The 18,670-nt window shown below is 43.8% G+C and overlaps 1 long non-coding RNA gene across 2 annotated transcripts; it reads left to right on the forward strand.

The window, feature by feature from the left end:
* The first annotated feature begins 6,437 nt into the window (after positions 1 to 6,437).
* On the forward strand, positions 6,438 to 18,378 carry LOC134458349 (uncharacterized). Of its 2 annotated transcripts, XR_010036562.1 has the most exons (5): positions 6,438 to 7,951; positions 8,604 to 8,666; positions 9,179 to 9,250; positions 14,726 to 14,797; positions 17,949 to 18,378. It is a non-coding gene; the product is annotated as an uncharacterized LOC134458349 (long non-coding RNA). The 2 variants fall into 2 exon arrangements; XR_010036563.1 differs by lacking the exon at positions 14,726 to 14,797.
* Positions 18,379 to 18,670: the final 292 nt, after the last annotated feature.

An 18,670-nucleotide genomic window follows, 5' to 3' on the forward strand; every position in this document is an offset into this window, starting at 1 on the left:
GAAATATGTAATCTGTTATTCCCCATTACTGGCCTGCTCTCTGGACTCGGAAGGCTTTGAAGGTGAGGTGATCCCTCACCCCTCCTACTTTAAGTGCAGAGCGGGTCAGTCTGTTGATTTGGGACTTTATTTTTACTATTTCCAAACACAAGTGATTGCATCATTGGCATGCACAGATCTAGGAACGGACTTGGTGGTTCTAAAGCAACAGCCCCTTTGCCGTACTGGACGAAAAAAGGCCTTTTTTTAAAGTTCCTTTTTTTTTTTTTTTGTCACAATGTGGTCCATATTGGCATGATCATCTATGGTAACGATTCTTGAGATCAAAAGCATGTGACAATTCACCTTGATCTAACATAGCATAATAGAAGGGTGGGGACTCTAACTTATGTCTCAAGGGCCGTTTACGGCCCCTGATGTAATTTTAATCTTATGCAGTTTCACATGGAATATGACATGTTTTGTAAAGAACTGTTAGAAATTTAATTTGCAATACAATTAAGTTATGTTTTCAGGGGACCTAGTGAAGGTGAGGTCTGTTGTGAAGGTGTCCACCTTCAATATAGGCCTAACTGCAGGGGGAAATCCTGGTTTGTGTTCATAGTACAGCCCTTTATAAAAATTGAAGTGGCCCTCGAATGAAAACGGCTCCCCACTCCTGCTCTGGCAAGGCAACCGGAAGTTCCACATGCCCCCCGCCCCCACCTTGAGCACCTGCCCCCCAAAATGTCTGCATGCCACTGGATGTAGTACACTCTCAACAACAGCATGGTAAAAAAAAGTTACTTTATCCTTAGTCTATGTAAAGAGTGCAGTCTCTGCTTCATCCAATAGGTCTTTGTCTACATATCAAATTTGGGTGTGTATGTAAAATAGCTCACATTTAAGTACATTACACTTTGTGTGGATAATGAAACACAACTTTCAAGAAAACTTGTAATACAAAACCCACCTGTATTGTAATGTAGATGATAAACTGGGAAAATTGTTGTATTTTTGTACCCAATCTACCAGTATTTTCTCGCTTGGGAAATAAACACTAATTTTTTAATGAAAAGTCAGTGAAAATGGGGGCCTGAACTAAATTAAGTGGGAAATCTGTGTAACGTGCCCTTTAAACTATCTAAGAATTTTGTAGAACAACTTTTCCTATAAATATATTTACCTCACAGTCATTTTTACTTTCAATTTATCAAGATATTAGCAAATTAGCCTAGGCGTTTTTAGTGTAAAATGGTTCAAATAAGAAATGCATGATAAATATGATAAAGCTACTGTTCTGCAAAGGTTATCATACCAATTCATAAACTAGACATATATATCAATATTAAAATACCAACAAGACTTTGCCCACCCTTTCGATTGCGATCGGCGGTCTGGCTCATGGACTAATTGATTCTCCACTGCTATCCCTGTCCGATAACTTCCTCACCCGGCTAAGTTGATCCCAAAACATGTCATCCACATCACTAAAACCAAAAGGCCCGCCTGACTTTTCCGCCATGATCATTCACATTCACTGTACAGCTTTAGTGGGATATAAATAGATCAGCGTTACCGCGTATGACAGAGATTTGAATTCACCGCTGCCAGCAACCGGAAACGACGTCCTCTCCTCGTCCTCGAGCCCCATCCGTTTTTGGAACTTGGGATGTCTGCATAAATGACCCCGCTCGGCGCTAGGTCGCTGTAGGGTTAAACTGCTCCCAATTAGCGGAGCGCGAGTTGGCTGAACAGCCACAGCTGTCCTCAGCGCAGCCAATGTGTGTGTGCGAGGCAAAACTCAAACGCAGGTGCTTATAATTAGGTTCAGGTTGCCTCGATCGGTTTTGGAAAGACGCGCTGAGTCGCACACAAAAGCTTGCTGTGCTTGACTTCAATCATTTGGAAATACTAACGTGACGCTGGGAACCTGGAGAGGGAGCTGGGTAAGCGCTTGTGGTTTTAATTTACTTCGTGGTAGAACTGGTCATTTGTGGCGAGACGTAAAGTGTCATTCAAACTGCATTTGTCTCATAACAGTGTATTGTGTGGTAGTGTTGGACAGTTTTCTTCCTTTGTTTCCCACTCTTTGTAACGTTGTAATGTTAATGGCCGGGCACAAGTTGGCGTGATGCCTTTATTCACACATAATTCACAAAAAAACAAAACCGAACAAAAATCCAAGCAAAATCGTCAACTTGACATCTATATTATTTGGTCAAATGCAACGTAGGCTAACAGCATATTACAGAATGGCCTACGCAAAAGCAACTCGATATTGACAATTTTGTCTAGAAGCTTGCAATTGTTTTCAGTCCAGAAGGTCCCGTTATTGCAATCGAGCTAGGCTATTCTGCCCTACAATTTCAGAACGCAGTATAATTCAAAATGCCAAACTGAGAAAAAAGGCTTTAAAGTTTCCTTTCTGTCCACGCGACTGTGTTGGAGGTAAAGTGGTGATGACACTTCCATATAATACTTTTTTAGGGTGAAAATTTATGCACACAAGAAAAAAGCAAAAAAAACAACATTCTCATTACTTTTTAGCTGAAAAATCATTATACTGCGCTCTGTTGTGGTATTACTGTCTACACCAAAACCACGGTGTCAATGGAGAAGTGCAGTATAAAAGTGCAGTATCGCATTATACTGCGTTCTTGGCTAGTAGCCTACCACGTAACCTACTAAAACCACAAAGCGCAGTATAATCAGTTTTTTGCGTTTTTTTCCGAAACGGGACCAAGTTGGGCCGAAAAATTTTAACACAAGAAGAAGGTATTTTAAAGCCAATTTCCGGTCTAAACCCATTTTCGACCATTTTCAAGATACTGCGTTCTGATATTGTAGGGCAGCATTGGAAGCATTAGGCCTATGTTTGGGACTGAACCTACATGTAGGCCTATTTTTTTGTAGGTGGACAAAATAATTTGGCCTAATAAAAAAGAACGTCGTTATCAACATATTAAGCCAAAATGCCATAATAGCCTACTCCATGTAACTTTATCGATGCAATTTTATTTAACTGTTATTCTAACAGTTAGTAGTGCGTCATTGGTTTACTGGTAGTCCAGTTATTGAAAATGAGGCATATTAGAACCATGGTGTTTGAGATTTAAAGTAATGTTTTTTATATGTGGACAAAATGTTATAATAAATAATATATAATAAACCAATAAAAAACACCCTCTTGCATGATGCCACCGACCTCAGCTCTAGTGCACGAGTAAGCTTAGGCTATACGCACAACCCAAACAGGCCCGTTTCTTGGATTTTGGGGCCCCTAGGCAAAGGGGTTGTCGGGGTCCCTAGGGGACGGGGACGGGGGAGCCTGACAGGGCAGAGACTGCGCCAGAATTTCTGTTTCGGTTGGGCCAGACCATTACAACATAATGTCACAATCCATGTAAACCTAATGGAACAAACAGGAATTTGCCTGGGCACATGCATGAAGGGCAACGAAGGCATAACGAGCAAGCATACACCAGCATTTCCTGTGATCACTACAGTTCATTTTATGACACTTCATGAATAAGACCTGGGCAAATACAGCCCATACAATTCAATAGGCTCACACTTTCTCATGTAGGCTAATTGAATGTCCTGTTGTTTACTGTAACCTGGCCTATCTCACATGAGAGTAGGCCTGGCTATGGCTACTTATTATAAAGCTGTTTAAAATCTTAATTGCTGTTGAATACATAACCTGTCGTCCTTGGGGGCCCCTCCTAGTCGGGGGCCCTAGGCAACTGCCTATGTTGCTTACCTCAACGCAACGGGCCTGAACCCAAATCCCGTCCATCCGGGCCGACACGGTGTGAAACTAGTGAGTCCTGGCACAGGTGGCATTTCGTTTCAAATGGTTTCAAATTGCTTTTTTTGTACTGCAGGGTAGAAAAAAAAGGACAAAAAAGCTTCCACCTCCCAGAAAAAAAGGGTTCAGATGAAGGTTCTGCCTCCCCCTTCATATCCTCTCTTGACATTTAGGATCCTTTTAGCTGCTCTCCATGTCTAGAAACTGTCCTGATCAGCTGCCTTGGACTGCTGAAGTGCCTTTCGTCCAATAGATCTTGGACTGCTGCTACTGTGGGTGGAGGAGTTCTGGACTTGGACTGTGTGTTGTCCCGGACTGCAATTGGGTGTTGTGCCTTCAGTCGACTTTGAGTATGAGTACTGCATTGAACGTTTTCCTCTGCATTAGTGATACTGTCTCTTGCTTGTAACGCAGGGTCTTGTACTGGCTTTGTTGACCACTGAAGGAACTGTGCACTGTTGTGCTTTCAGTTAGGTCTTCGGGACTGGCCTGATGATGTCTGCAATGTTCAGAGAGAACCTGGATCACCAATCTGTTTTTTGACCCTACCACAAATCATGATATGGCAATCACAAATAAAGAATTAGGTCAAATCTTTCCAACCACTTTTAAAATCTAACCGAGGGTGCACCATTTCTGCAAAAAGAACTATTGACTCATAAAACAGTACAGTCCAGAAATCTAAGGCTGAGAAACTAATGAACAGGCACAGTGGGGGGATATGATATTGGTAAGCAAGAATTCTGTAACCATGGCAAGGGTGTCTGCCCCAGACGATATATTTTTTTAAAAATAAAAACGCTCTCAAATGGTAGATTTTTAAGCAGACAACCTCCCTGCTACTACTCAGTCATTTTTCTACCACGCTGTGTTTCGTATTGCATCCACCACGCACTTGAAAATAATACAATCCAAACACAACACAAAAAGTTGTGTTGTAATAGCCTTCCGCTTACAGCAACAATTCACATTTAATGCATTAAACAATAGGCTAACTGCACATCACCGCATCGCAGTCATCATTCCAGAAGGGTTGTGTTCTGGACCAGGTAATCGAAATGAAATCAAACGTGGCCACGGATAGCCTACTGTAGCGACCAAGAATAACCACCTGCGTTAGGCCTACTCCATGGTTTCAATTACAGGCTTCCAGTGCCCTTACTTTGCGTTGTCTTGACCGCAGAATGTATCCCAACCTCTCACTGTAACCACACATTTCCAAAATTATAGTCCCAAGTTCCAGCTTGTAGTCCATATAATAGCAAGAAAGGGACTATTGTGCTACAATTTAGCTATCCCACTCAGCTCACTTGTGTTGACTCATGTTATCCGAAATATTGGTCATATGCATGCACATTGTTCATTCGTTTCTTCTTGCATTTGTCAACATCCAAAACAGTTCCGTGTCGAGAAACGGCACGTTAGTGAACAATCTCTTGACATTTGCCCAGTGCTTGTTACAGCACTTCACAGACTGATAATACACTGTAAATGGAGCATCTCGCCGTCTACTGTGCGATGTCAACTGGCCTGGGACAGTTTGGTTGCAGTACAGAGAGTAATGCTGTCTTCGAGAGTAACTCTTATTATAAAAGCAACTGTCTGGAGCAAAAAAAATTTTAAATGTAAACTGGCGTCTGTGCAACGTTCACGGAGAGAGATTATGTCGCTTCATTTTCAGTTTGTATTTGCGCTGGATTTGACGCTTTCTCTGATGCCAACCAACTGGAAGGGGGGGCCCCCTCCAGCTGGGGGTACTTTGACTAAACTGTCGTTGTGCCTTATCTTTCGGCACTTGACTTGACGCTGTCGTTGATGCAAACCAATTGGAAGGGGGGGGGGCTCGAGCAGGGGGTATTAGGGAGGCGCTGTTGCTTCCCTCGCAGCAGAGCCATTCATACAGATTACTCTGTCTTATTATAAAGCTGTTTAAAATTTTAATTGCTGTTGAATACATAACCTGTCGTCCTTGGGGGCCCCTCCTAGTCGGGGGCCCTAGGCAACTGCCTACGTTGCTTACCTTAACGCAACGGGCCTGAACCCAAATCCCGTCCATCCGGGCGGACACGGTGTGAAACTAGTGAGTCCTGGCACAGGTGGCATTTCGTTTCAAATGGTTTCAAATTGCTTTTTTGTACTGCAGGGTAGCCTGGACCTTACGTTCTCTGTATGAGGTGTGTAGTCAAAAGATTGTGTGCCAGCAGTGCGGAAACGTGAGGATAGGCCTACGTCCATACAACCATTCATTCTGAGCGCTGCTGTCATTTCACCTGGTTGACCTCATGTTTTCAGATGTGTCCTATTATCTCTAGAAGGCGGTCTGCCGGTCCGTCTGAAATGCTTTCTTAAACTTGTAATTCCCTCCTGTGTCCACAAGATGGCAATGCATAGGCGGACACATCTTGGTCCGTCTGTCGGACTTGTTTTGTCTTGTAGTGTGACGTGGGGCTTATTGACCATTAAGCCACATGCAATGTGGCTCGGGAGTTTTTACTTGGTGTAGGCTACGCGCAGTAGCGCGGAAAGTGTCTGTATTGCAGGTGATGTAGTGATGTAGGCCTATCTCTCTCCGTGTGGGTGTGTGAATGTTTAAATGCAGTGTATTTAATTCTTTTATTTTGTGTTTTATATGTTTAAAGGTTTCTGGTCTGCTGTTCTACAATTACTCCATCTGTTACCACTACTTCAAGACAACTACTTCAAAACATCAACGTCAGTGACCTCAATAAAAAAGACAAGACGAGTGGAATACTATGTCTGTGTACAGTCCTCTTTCAAGTGTGGAAACCCAGTGCTGACATAGACTTGACAGTGAGAAACTTCGACAGTGAATAACCGCCAGAGTGGAAAACCAATGCACTATTGGAAACTGCCGAGTGCCAATGCATCACCGTTGCACCAGTGAGCCGCAGTGGACCACCATCTAAAGAGTGCATCACGCCGTTGACCCGTGTACAGCCTTCTGCTGCCAGTGACCAAGACTCAAAGACTCTACTCACACCACAACCCAACAGAGAGAAGACACTTCACCTGGGGGCCTGGAGGATAAAGCTTGAAGAAAAGAAGAAGAAAAAAAACAAGCTCGAAGGAAAAAAAAGGGAAAAAAAGCTTCCACCTCCCAGAAAAAAGGATTCAGATGAAGGTTCTGCCTCCCCCTTCATATCCTCTCTTGACATTTAGGATCCTTTTAGCTGCTCTCCATGTCTAGAAACTGTCCTGATCAGCTGCCTTGGACTGCTGAAGTGCCTTTCGTCCAATAGATCTTGGACTGCTGCTACTGTGGGTGGAGGAGTTCTGGACTTGGACTGTGCGTTGTCCCGGACTGCAATTGGGTGTTGTGCCTTCAGTCGACTTTGAGTATGAGTACTGCAATGAACGTTTTCCTCTGCATTAGTGACACTGTCTCTTGCTTGTAACGCAGGGTCTTGTACTGGCTTTGTTGACCACTGAAGGAACTGTGCACTGTTGTGCTTTCAGTTAGGTCTTCGGGACTGGCCTGATGATGTCTGCAATGTTCAGAGAGAACCTGGATCACCAATCTCAGTAGAGTAGAGTAGAGCAGAGTAGAGTATATTAGAGTAGAGTTGTAGAGGCTTGGCTTAGGTTAGTGGTTCTGGTGTTACAGGTGCTTTGGGCGGCGGAGGCATTGTCATGCGCAGGGCCTGTCCTGATGCCTGGCTGGAGGTTGCTCCACGGTTCCTTCGGCTACCTTGAGGTGGGTGGCCAACCGGGTCAGTGGAATGCCTTGCTGCGCAGGTGGGAGGTGGTCTCGCTGTGTGGAGAAGGACGTTCACTGCAGTGCTTGTCCGGACTCAGCTGGGGGCAAGGCACCCGGTTGCAGTCTGGGGTGGCGTGTGGGCCAGCTCCGGGGCTCCACTGCCAACAGTGGCAGTGGTCCAAGAACCGTTGGGCGAAGGGTGCTTCGGCCGTCTGGGAAGGCTGTTTGGGGCAGTTGCATGGACATGGAAACCGGCTGAGGGATTCCTGAGTGTCGGGAGGGGATCTGGGGGCAGTGCCACGCCGAGCCTCCAGGGGAGATGGGACTACCAGGACCTCCCAGACCCACAGACAGGGTTTGCTGCCGCAGCGTGTGCATGTACACCGGATCTCAGAAGGGAGGTGGGACTGCCATGATCTCCTGGATGCACAGAAGAGAGGGTGGGTACACAACATGCAGTAAGACCCTGTTGTAAACACGTATATTGATATTTTTGGAACGCATTTGTCTCTTTTAGTAGTAGTAGTTTAATAGTTTTTTTAAGTTTTAGTGGAGATTTCTAAGGTACACCTGTCAGTAGGGTGTGTTTCATTTGATCGACATACTGTTAATATATGCAAGATAAAATAAATATTTGCTTTAAAAAATATCTGCATATGTACGTGTAATCAAGACCTGAGATGTGAAAAACACACACACACACACACACACACACACACTTAAAACCAGCCCGAATGCTGGACTAATGCATACACTCAAAATAAGAAATAAAGTCCGCAACACCAGGGCTTTCATCGATCTTTTATTATTTTGATGGCCCTTAATCAGACCTAATATGAAATTAAGCCTTGGTGCTGTGGCATTATTGGATTGTATTTATTTCAGTACTGTACAATATCTTCCTGTGGAAATCTGACTTGTCACTGATGGAACAAACTAATTTGCCATCTATTTTTTCTAATACCATTCTAGTACCTGTACCTCTTGATGCCATTTAGTGTTTCATGCCATCGTCAGTCCTTCTTGTGTGATGCCATCTGCAGCACACTGTTCATTGTGTCTGTGTCTGTCTGTCTGTCTCTGTGACTTCAGGGCTTCGTCAGGAGTGTAGGCGACACTGGACCACTGGAACCAGGCGAATGACCAGGCCCTGCAGTTAGTATACACCCACACATTCGTACACACACACACACACACACTGAGTAATGTGTGACAAGCAGGGACTGATGAGTTGCACTGTACACACGTACAGTATATACACACCCACACACAGTTTAATGCTCCAGAGAAATGTATAATCCATTCATAAATTATGTCCTTGATAACGTTTCTGTATCTGTATTTTCTGTATCTTTCCCTTTGCTGTATATTTTCACTATGTTTATTTAACTTGTAATGCAACAAGCGTAGGATATTGTTATACCTGTCTATAATATTGTGTCAGCAGGGTGCAAGAGCCTTAGCTACATCACAGACTTTTTTTTAACTTAAAACATGTATTAATAATGCTCATGTGTGTGGTTGGGGAGGGGGGGTGATCTGGAATAGACAGAGTTAGAGATAGACCGATGTTGGCAATATTTTAGAGTCTCTTGGTGAAGAGATTTTCTTTCTAACTAACTTCGGACATTTTTCTGTTGTCCAATTAATCCCCATCTCGCCCCCAGGCTGATCAAGGGCCTAAAGGCGCACAGGGAGCCAAAGGGGTCAAAGGAGAAGAGGGACCCGCAGGACAACAGGTAGGGATGGCCATTTTGTTTGTGTCAATTGGCACGTTCGTGATGGTATATGGCGCATTCTGCGCGAATCTGTGCAGCTCACAAAATAAGAAATTTTGAATACATTGGCCCTCATTTATCAAACTTGCGTAGAAACCATCGCAGAAATGAGCGCAGATCTCGTCGTACGACAAAGCTCACGTGAGATTTACTAAACATGTGTACCTCTCCAATCCCACCGTAAGAGCGAGCGGCTGTTGATAAATCCAGCGTCTGAAAACCATCGTAATTAGAATACGGTAATCACGCCTTCTCTACAACGGTGGGAAGGAGACCGCACTCCTGAGTTTGCGACATGGAGAGACGCAAACCGGCTAAAACATCTACGTTTGTGGTTGATTGACAGCTTGAAATTAGGCTTTACGCGAGGTAGACAACAAAATAACACGTGTAAATAGGCCTAATCAACAGCAGTAGTCAACAGTGTTTCGGTTCTCAATATGGAAGGGGTAGGCCAAGAGATTGATTTCCAAATAGTTACAATGAAATGTTTGATTGACTACAGTAGGCTACACATAATGAAGATATTTGTATATCTATATTATTATATTGTATTTTTTTCCCAAAAAAAAATATGACGATAAACCTTTTTGTAAACGAGGTCAAGAAAAGGGTCCTACGTGAAACTGGCCAACAAACAGTGCCCAAACCATTTGTTGGGGAAGGAGAGTTTTACATGTCCAGTGCGCTGTCCCTCTAGCGCTCATTCGCGCCCTGCTTCTCTCCTGCGATCCAGTTGTTTGGAGTGGAGTTGATATCCCTTTTGCCACCTAAATAGACGACTATAAAGTGTTATCGGACACACGCGTCAGGTGTGTATTCGGATAGTCGTGCGAAACGGCGAAACTGTACCGGGAAAGTTTGTAGGCTATGTATTGATGTGCGCCTGAACTCCCAGCTGTTAAAAAGAACGTCGGCCCCCTTTGATCCCATGACTGAAGGCACATTCCAATATGCTGCTGTATATTGCACAATTATTCACACATCACGTCAAATCACAAATTGGTAACACTTCCAAATAAGGGGCCATAATTAACAGTAAAGTAGTTACAACCTAATACTTAAGTAAGGGTTAATAATCATTACTTAATGCCACATTAGACACATATTAATTGTTATTAATGCATTAGCAAGCAGTTACTTATCTATTAGATAACTATTACCTTGTGTTACAAGTTAATAGCATATTATTATTTAACTAATAGATAAGTAAGGACACAGTTAACAGTTAAGTAGCTATCAGGTCATACTTAACTAAGGACCAAAATTAACACTTACTTAATACAAAAGTAAGGCATAACTAATGGTTAATTAATACTTAACACATTGAATACCGGCGGTGCTCACGGAATTATGTCGTAGAATACCAGCGTTCTAAGCCCTTTTTTACGTTTTTTTGTAGACTCACAGCTTATTATGTGATAGGGCCACTGAAATATGTTATGACTCGTTTGAAAGTGGAGACGCTGCCCTCTTAGTAGGTGAAAACTGTGTGTCTCTACGAGCTTTAATTGCCGAGTAAACCCACGCTAAACCGAAGTGGGTATCCATGGAATTCAGCTACAATCGGAGATATTGAGGTTTTTGTGAAGGGTGCGCTTCTTCAGAATGTGACGAGTTTGAAAGGGGATGAGTTGGTTTTAATTACAATTTGGTGCAAGGTTAGCTCTGACACACATCTTCCTGCACGTCAAGACACACCTCCTGCTCTAAACCACTACGACACCGGCAATCAATGCCCTTCGAAATCCACGTTTTTCACACAGACTGAACACAAGCTCTTTGCACACATGCAGAAGGTCGGACATTTGCTAAAATAGTTCCCGATGACTCCCGAAATAATAGCCCAACATTGACAACAAATCCCAATGATATGATGCTTAGATGTAGCCCATCCGATCCATATGTAGCCATCTATGCTAGCTTCTGGCTTTTCACATACAGGAAGACAGTTCAACATAGGGGTGAATAATCAAATAAACTTATCTGGTTGGCGATCAAACTTCTAAATCGGAGCGCATTACTCCAATTACAATTCGGGTGCCATTTTGATCCAAGGAGCTGGTAAAGGTCTAGGTAGCAAGCCCAGAAAGTTCAAGATACTCCTGGCACGATATACAATGGTCTCTGTGTTTACCTATTGCGTGAAGTCAGACACAATACACGCTACCGATCGTAGGCTACTAGGGAAACAACAACATAGCACGATTCACGAATACGGCAGCACACCTCCTGCTCTGTCACACTACGACACCAGCAATCGATGCCCTTTGAAATCCCCGTTTTTCACGTGGACTGATCACAAACTCTTTGCACACATGCAGAGGGTGAGACATTTGCTAAAATAGCTCCCGATGACTCCCGAAATAATAGCCCAACATTGACAACAAATCCAAATGATATGATGCTTAGATGTAGCCTAGCCCATCCGACCCGAATCATATGCGGTGGCAGATGGACACTCCCAGCTGAGATCGCTCCCGGACGTGTAGTCCCAGGTGTTTCTATCACTCCCGGACGTGTAGTCCCACCCGGATCGATAGTCTGGCTAGTGGGAGCGAGCCGACAGGGGAGCGTCCTGCGTTGGGAGCGACAATCAGGGAATCATGATATGTAGCCATGCTAGCTTCTGGCTTCTCACATACAGGAAGACACAGAAACTTATCTTTTTGGCGATCAAACGTCCAAATCGGAGCGCATTACTGCAATTACATATCGGGTGCCATTTGGATCCAAGGATCTGGTAAAGGTCTAGCAAGTCCAGAAAGTTCAAGACACTCCAGGCACTATACAATGGTGTTTACCTATTGCGTGAAGTCAGAGACAACAGATGCTACAGTGACCGTACTAGGGAAATCAATGCAGGCAGCGCGATAGGCGACATGGGTTGGCTTCCAGACATCTTGGTAAGTTAAATTAAAATATCCAAATCATAACACTCAAACATCATAACAATCAAACAACTTTGGACTGCAAATGTTGTCATTTATGTCCATCACAGAGCTACCAAAATCACATATATTGTCCATTGAAGGGTGTAGATTCAAAATATGATATTTAAATGCAAAAACGTATTTTTGCGTTTTGGTATACAACGCATGGGCGTGAAAAACGCATTATTACGTCGTCGGTACTCAATGTGTTAAATATTGAGTTTTGGGACCCTTATATTAGAGTTGGCTGAGGATAACTAATGGTTAATTAATAGATAGATATTGTTGTTTGGGACCCTTATATTAGAGTTGGCTGCGGATAACTAATGGTTAATTAATCGATAGATTGGCTGAGCATACCTAATAGTTAATTAATTAATCTACTGTGACATCTAGTTTTCACTCGTTCAAATCACTGTAATAGTTGTAACAGGAGCGATAATATAGCAAGGATTGGACGTACACTTCTCAATGACGGTGGGGTGATGAGATGTAATTTTTTCATTTTACCATGTACTAATTTTAATGGTAAAAACCCTACAATAAATGCAGAACATTATGAAGAGTAATAGTTTTGAAGCAAAACTAAACCCTTCCTTTGTGATAATTAAGTTAATGTTTGAGAATATTAGCTCCAAGAAGTGCAGTGCATGATGGGTACGCAATCTACAGACAACAATATTTCGGTATTATTTAATCATTAGATTAGGTACAGTTAATAGTTAAGTAGCTATTAGGTCATACTTAACTAAGGACCTTAATTAACACTTACTTAATACAAAAGCAAGGCATATCTAATGATTAAATAATACCGAAATATTGTTGTCTGTAGATTGCGTACCCATCATGCACTGCTCTTCTTGGAGCTAATATTCTCAAACATTAACCTAATTATCACAGAGGAATGGTTTAGTCTCGCTTCAAAACTATTACTCTTCATAATGTTCTGCATTTATTGCAGGGTTTTTACCATTAAAACTAATAAGTGGTACATGAAAAAATTACATCTCATCACCCCACCATCATTGAGAAGTGTACGTCTAATCCTTGCTATATAATGGCTCCTGTTGCCACTATTACAGTGATTTGAACGACTGAAAACTAGATGTCACTGTAGATTAATTAATTAACTATTAGGTATACTCAGCAAACTCTATTATAAGGGTCCCAAACACCAATATCTATCGATTAATTAACCATTAGTTATCCGCAGCCAACTCTAATATAAGGGTCCCAAACAACAATATCTATCTATTAATTAACCATTAGTTATCCTCAGCCAACTCTAATATAAGGGTCCCAAAACACAATATTTAAGTATTAATTAACCATTAGTTATGCCTTACTTTTGTATTATGTAAGTGTTAATTTTGGTCCTTAGTTAAGTATGACCTGATAGCTACTTAACTATTAACTGTGCCCTTACTTATCTATTAGTTAAATAATAATATGCTATTAACTTGTAACACAAGGTAATAGTTATCTAATAGTTAAGTAACTGCTTACTAATGTTCAACATATGCATTAATAACAATTAATATGTGTCTAATGTGCCATTAAGTAATGATTATTAACCCTTACTTAAGTATTAGGTTGTAGCTACTTTACTGTTAATTATGGCCCCTTATTTAGAAGTGTTACCCACAAATTAGATGTCTTTTGCAGTTCTTCTTGGCCAATGCCAAATTAATGCAGCGCTCCCAGGAAGGGTGCACCAATTCAAACAGGTAGAAGTTGGCTTATAGCCAAAATAGACAATGTGAAAACATTTTGTAATTATGTAGGCCACATATTTATGATAATGAGTTGCTCAAGTTGGTGATCATAGGCATCCCAAGTCCAACTTGAAAACGGCGTACACCGTCTGAGAGCGTAAGCGCAGGAAAGATGAAATCCTACGACTGATGAGATTTGATAAATGCCAACTGGTCGTAGAAAAAGAACGTATGCACGACGTGCGCATGATTCTCGTCGTACGCTGCTTTGATAAATGAGGGCCAATACATTGTGATTACGCAGTGCACATGTGAATTGCACAGATTTGCGTAGCATGCACCATCACAAATGGGCCCAGTGTGTGAGCTCCAATATGCGACCTTGCGTCCTCCACTTGTGCTTGTGTTCTCATCCCGCCTCCTGACCCCTCCTCTGTAGAGAAAAGAATAAAGTTTCCCCGCTGTCAGCCTAGCCACAACAATTTTTGGGGGACTGCTCTTCATTCACCATCCACTTTGCAAATGAGAAAATTACTTTACAATTGAGCTTTTGCGAGATATTGAAATATAATACTGTTGTCAGTGATGTCATCATGACATTACTTCCTGGTACGAGGTCACAAGCACAAATCGCATATTGGAAGGTCGCATATTGGAACGCGCCCCGTGAACTGGAGGCCGCCATTTTGTTTGTCAGTGAAGTATGAGCAAGAAGAGTATAGACCAACTCAAGGCAATAGGATTAAGAACAATTGGTGATGAGGTGGTGTGTGTGTGCGTCTTTAAAGGGTATCCAAGGAGAGCCAGAGAAGAGGGGAAACTGTGGATTTCCAGGCGCTCGAGGACGCAGTGGACAAAAGGTGAGCTAGAATAACCACTCACCCCCATACATACAATACAATGTAATGAGGACTCAATTTGGGGCCCCTTCTCTCTCTGGGCCCATGGCTGACCCCCTGTCGACTTCCCTGAGAAAACCAGCAATTTCAACACAGAACCAATGTCTCAATCTACGCACTTGTCAGTGCACTGACAGTAGGGTGACCACCTGCTAATAAGTCCAAGTGGGGACAAGGGGTTTGCTTCTGAGGGGCAATGTGGGACAGACCCTGGCGTGCACGTGCACTCACGCGGCAACGCTTCATATGCTGTGCGCGCACACGCTACGGGGGGCGGGTGGTCACCCTAACTGACAATCAGTGCACTGAGGTCTTCAGTGCATAGTGTCGTGGAAAAATTTGAGCACTGTGCCCTGGAAGTGAAGGCTGAGCATGGCATTAGCTCGCCAAAATATCAGTTGGCTACTGTTTTCAATGCACAGCGTCTGTTGCTTGTATTTACATTTCCTTCACCCCAAAGGGCAACAATCACACATACAATACTTGGGTTGGCATGAAAAGGTTGGTGTCTCAGAAACATTACTCACAGAATTAGGAGACTGTCGACCAAACTCTTCTAATGAACTGAACGCCACGTTTCCTCCGTGTCATTGTCAACATGGTGGTCGTTTAGTGCGTGCAGTGTCCATCATTCAAGCATGCGTTTTTCCGCCATTGTTAGGGGATCATCCGGGCACTTTCAGTGCACTGGCTCAACCGAAATTTTCAGCATGAGCGCCCTAGGCACTGAAACGCAATGCCCGAAGTGCATAAGTGTGTGGATTGAGACTAGTGCACTGCACAAACACTGTCATCTACTAAAAAAAGTCTGATCTCTGCCCTAGAAAACAAGGGGTTTGCCAACAAGTACTTTGGCTAGAGGGGTCAAATACGTATTCCCTCAATGAAATACAAAGAAGACAAATTAATTAAAATGTATTCTTTGAAGTTATTTTCCAGACTTTCTTTTTGATATTCTGTCCATCTGTGTTGGAATACATCTACGATTAAAGTTATAGACTGATCATGTCTTTATCAGTGTACAAACCAACACCACCAGAAAGGGATCAAATACTTATTAGATTCACTGTGTAAGGGGGGCCCATAGGAAGTCAGATTTTTGTTTCACACAAGCATGTTAAGTATGGAATAGCGGCCGACGAGGTGTCCCGATATCAAGGGAAATAATGGACGAGGCGGAGCGTTCTGAACATCCCGACGGCGCAGCCAAATTTACAACCAAATGCGATAGAATTGACGACTGGGTTTTTGACTTCACAACCAGATGCGATAGAATTAGTAACGGGGTCTTGACTAGACAACCAGATGCGATAGAACTAGTAACGGCACTTCGCCAGAAAGTTAGAAAAGAAGCAACTTGAACCCGCACGCCCGCATGACATCATAGGTGTCCTGCTACCGGGGAATAAAGGACACCTGTTCAGCCAATCAGAAGACGTTCCGTCTGCTCACTGGGTGTTAAGTAAGGGTTAACGTTCGGCGAGAAGGTCGCTACCGTGGAATAGCAGCACGACAGAGAGAATCTTTAGACCCCGACGCGGAGCGGAGTGAAAAGTCTTGTTGCCATTGACAGCGGTCTGTTATAGACCAACCCGTCCGTTATCGAAAAATAACAGACGTGCGAACGTTGGGGAGCCCCGTTGAAATGAATGGAGCATTCGACCGATGACGTCACACCATATAATAATAATATATAAAGGGGGTCTATTAGAGCTGGTTGAACATGGGGAATTTTGTGCTCCACCCCTGTACATAAGCATACGGTACATGTACCTTCAGACAAGAATTTCCTTTAATGTCATTAAGCTGGATTTCGGTAGCAGTGTACCAGCCTGCTCTCACCCTTGAAATGTAAAAAAAAGTAAGCACAAGGAGTTCTTTTTTCCGAGAGTAGAGTCATAGTGGGTTTACATACAGTGTTGAATCTCGCCCTCCAACCCGTGCCTGCAGTTCACCTAGGGAGCACTGTCGAGACAGCAGAGCTCATAAGGCTGGCGCTAATAACTGACAATTGTGCTCGCTGTCGGGCGAAACTTGACAATATTACTGTAAGTTCTGAGAAACCAAAGTGGATTTCATTGAAATGTACAATAACCTGGGAGTTATGTCCTTCTGGTTTCCTACAGCTTTGGCATTTATGAGTCAGGCTCCGCTAGCATCTTGCTAACAAAATTGCTTTACGGCCGTCGTGATCACAGCAATGCAGCCGGTCGACCAATCCAAACGCAGTGTGTGAAGCCCCTCGTGACGTCATATTGACAATAAAGACGTATTTTACAAAGATCCAGGGAGTTTAAACATTCAAACTAAGTGATGTTTGAAAGGATAATCTATCCTGCCTTTTGGAAAAATAGAATGAAACGATGATACCAATTATCTCCCAAAGCAATGGCAGCATCGTGATTGAGCTCCATGGGACCCCGTTCATTTTAACAGCCTCTGCGCTCCTTGGCGCTCCTCTGTGCTGTCTGGATGGCGCCACTTAGTGGACAGTACCACCCGGAAAAAGTAGCGAGATTCCTCTCTCGTACTACCCATAAACACTCTCTGGTAGAGTAGAGCAGTTGTTGCAGGGTTGCTGCCAGTGCTCACCTGCACACTGATGTAGGCTTTCAGGCCGACCAGAACGGAGCCGGTGCCGGTGCCTGCACTAGTTACGTTTGGCACTAAAGTGCTCATCGGTGAACCTCCTGTGTTCATACCGGGCTCTGAACAATTTCCGCACGTGACTGTTACCCGGAGGAACTTGCTAATGGCCACGCTGTCGTCACGGTTCGCGGAGAAAAACCTAGTATTTTGCGGTTCGCATTGCGAACGAACTTTCCGGTTCACGAACGCTAATATCTGTGGCATGAACACGACGGCTGGTTCGCGAGTAAGTGCAGGAACAGGCTCCAGCACGGTTCTCAGTCGGCCAGAACGTGCTAATGGAGGCAGAACCCTGAAACGTCTACTCAGCTCTCAAAAAAAAAAAACCTCCTTGTGCTTGACCTTACTGTCTTTTAGTGTGTGAATCTGCTCTTACCTAAATATCCAGACCGCAACAGTATCCTCACTTCCTCACTTGTATTTACATTAAAGCTAATACTCCACTCTGAACACTTTGATTTAGATGTTCTACACTGGAGCTGGAATGAACCCTGTCAGATCCTTCGCTCCTGCTACGTTCAAGAGGAACTCCATGAACCACTGGGTAAGAAAAATATATACAAATTATGCATAAAAAACATGCTCATAGTCTCGCATTGTTTGTAAACTACTTTCAATTCAGATATGATGGACGTAATGGTGTTACATTGTTTTAGTCTTTTACAGAATGCGCAATGCACTGCATGTATTTCTCAGCTGCTCACATGTAACTATAATATGGTTTCTGTTCTTCCCTCCTCGTGCCTGCGCCCGTCGGTCCGTGTCTCCGTCCAGCCGGCTGTGCGTGCATCCGTCTCTGCGTCCGTGCCTACGTCTGGCCGGCAGTGCGTCAGTCGGTCTGTGCGTCGGTCTGTGCTTCCGTTTGTGCTTCCGTCTCTGCCCACGTCCGTGCCCACGTCTGGCCGGCCGTGCGTCCGGCCGTGCATGCGTCAGTCCATCTGTGCATCTGTGCCAACATTTGGCCGGACGTGCTTCCGTCTGTGCTTCCGTCCGTGCTTCCGTCCGTGCCTACGTCTGGCCGACCGTGCGTCCGTCTGTGACCACGTCCGTGCGTCCGTCCGTCCGTGCGTGCGTGCGTGCGTCAGTCCGTTTCTGCATCCGTGCCTACGTCTGGCCGGCCGTGCGTCCGTCTGTGCGTGCGTGCGTCAGTCCGTCTGTGCATCCGTGCCTACGTCTGGCCGGCCG

The sequence above is a fragment of the Engraulis encrasicolus genome, chromosome 11, assembly GCF_034702125.1.
Source record: "Engraulis encrasicolus isolate BLACKSEA-1 chromosome 11, IST_EnEncr_1.0, whole genome shotgun sequence".
Taxonomy (NCBI): domain Eukaryota; kingdom Metazoa; phylum Chordata; class Actinopteri; order Clupeiformes; family Engraulidae; genus Engraulis; species Engraulis encrasicolus.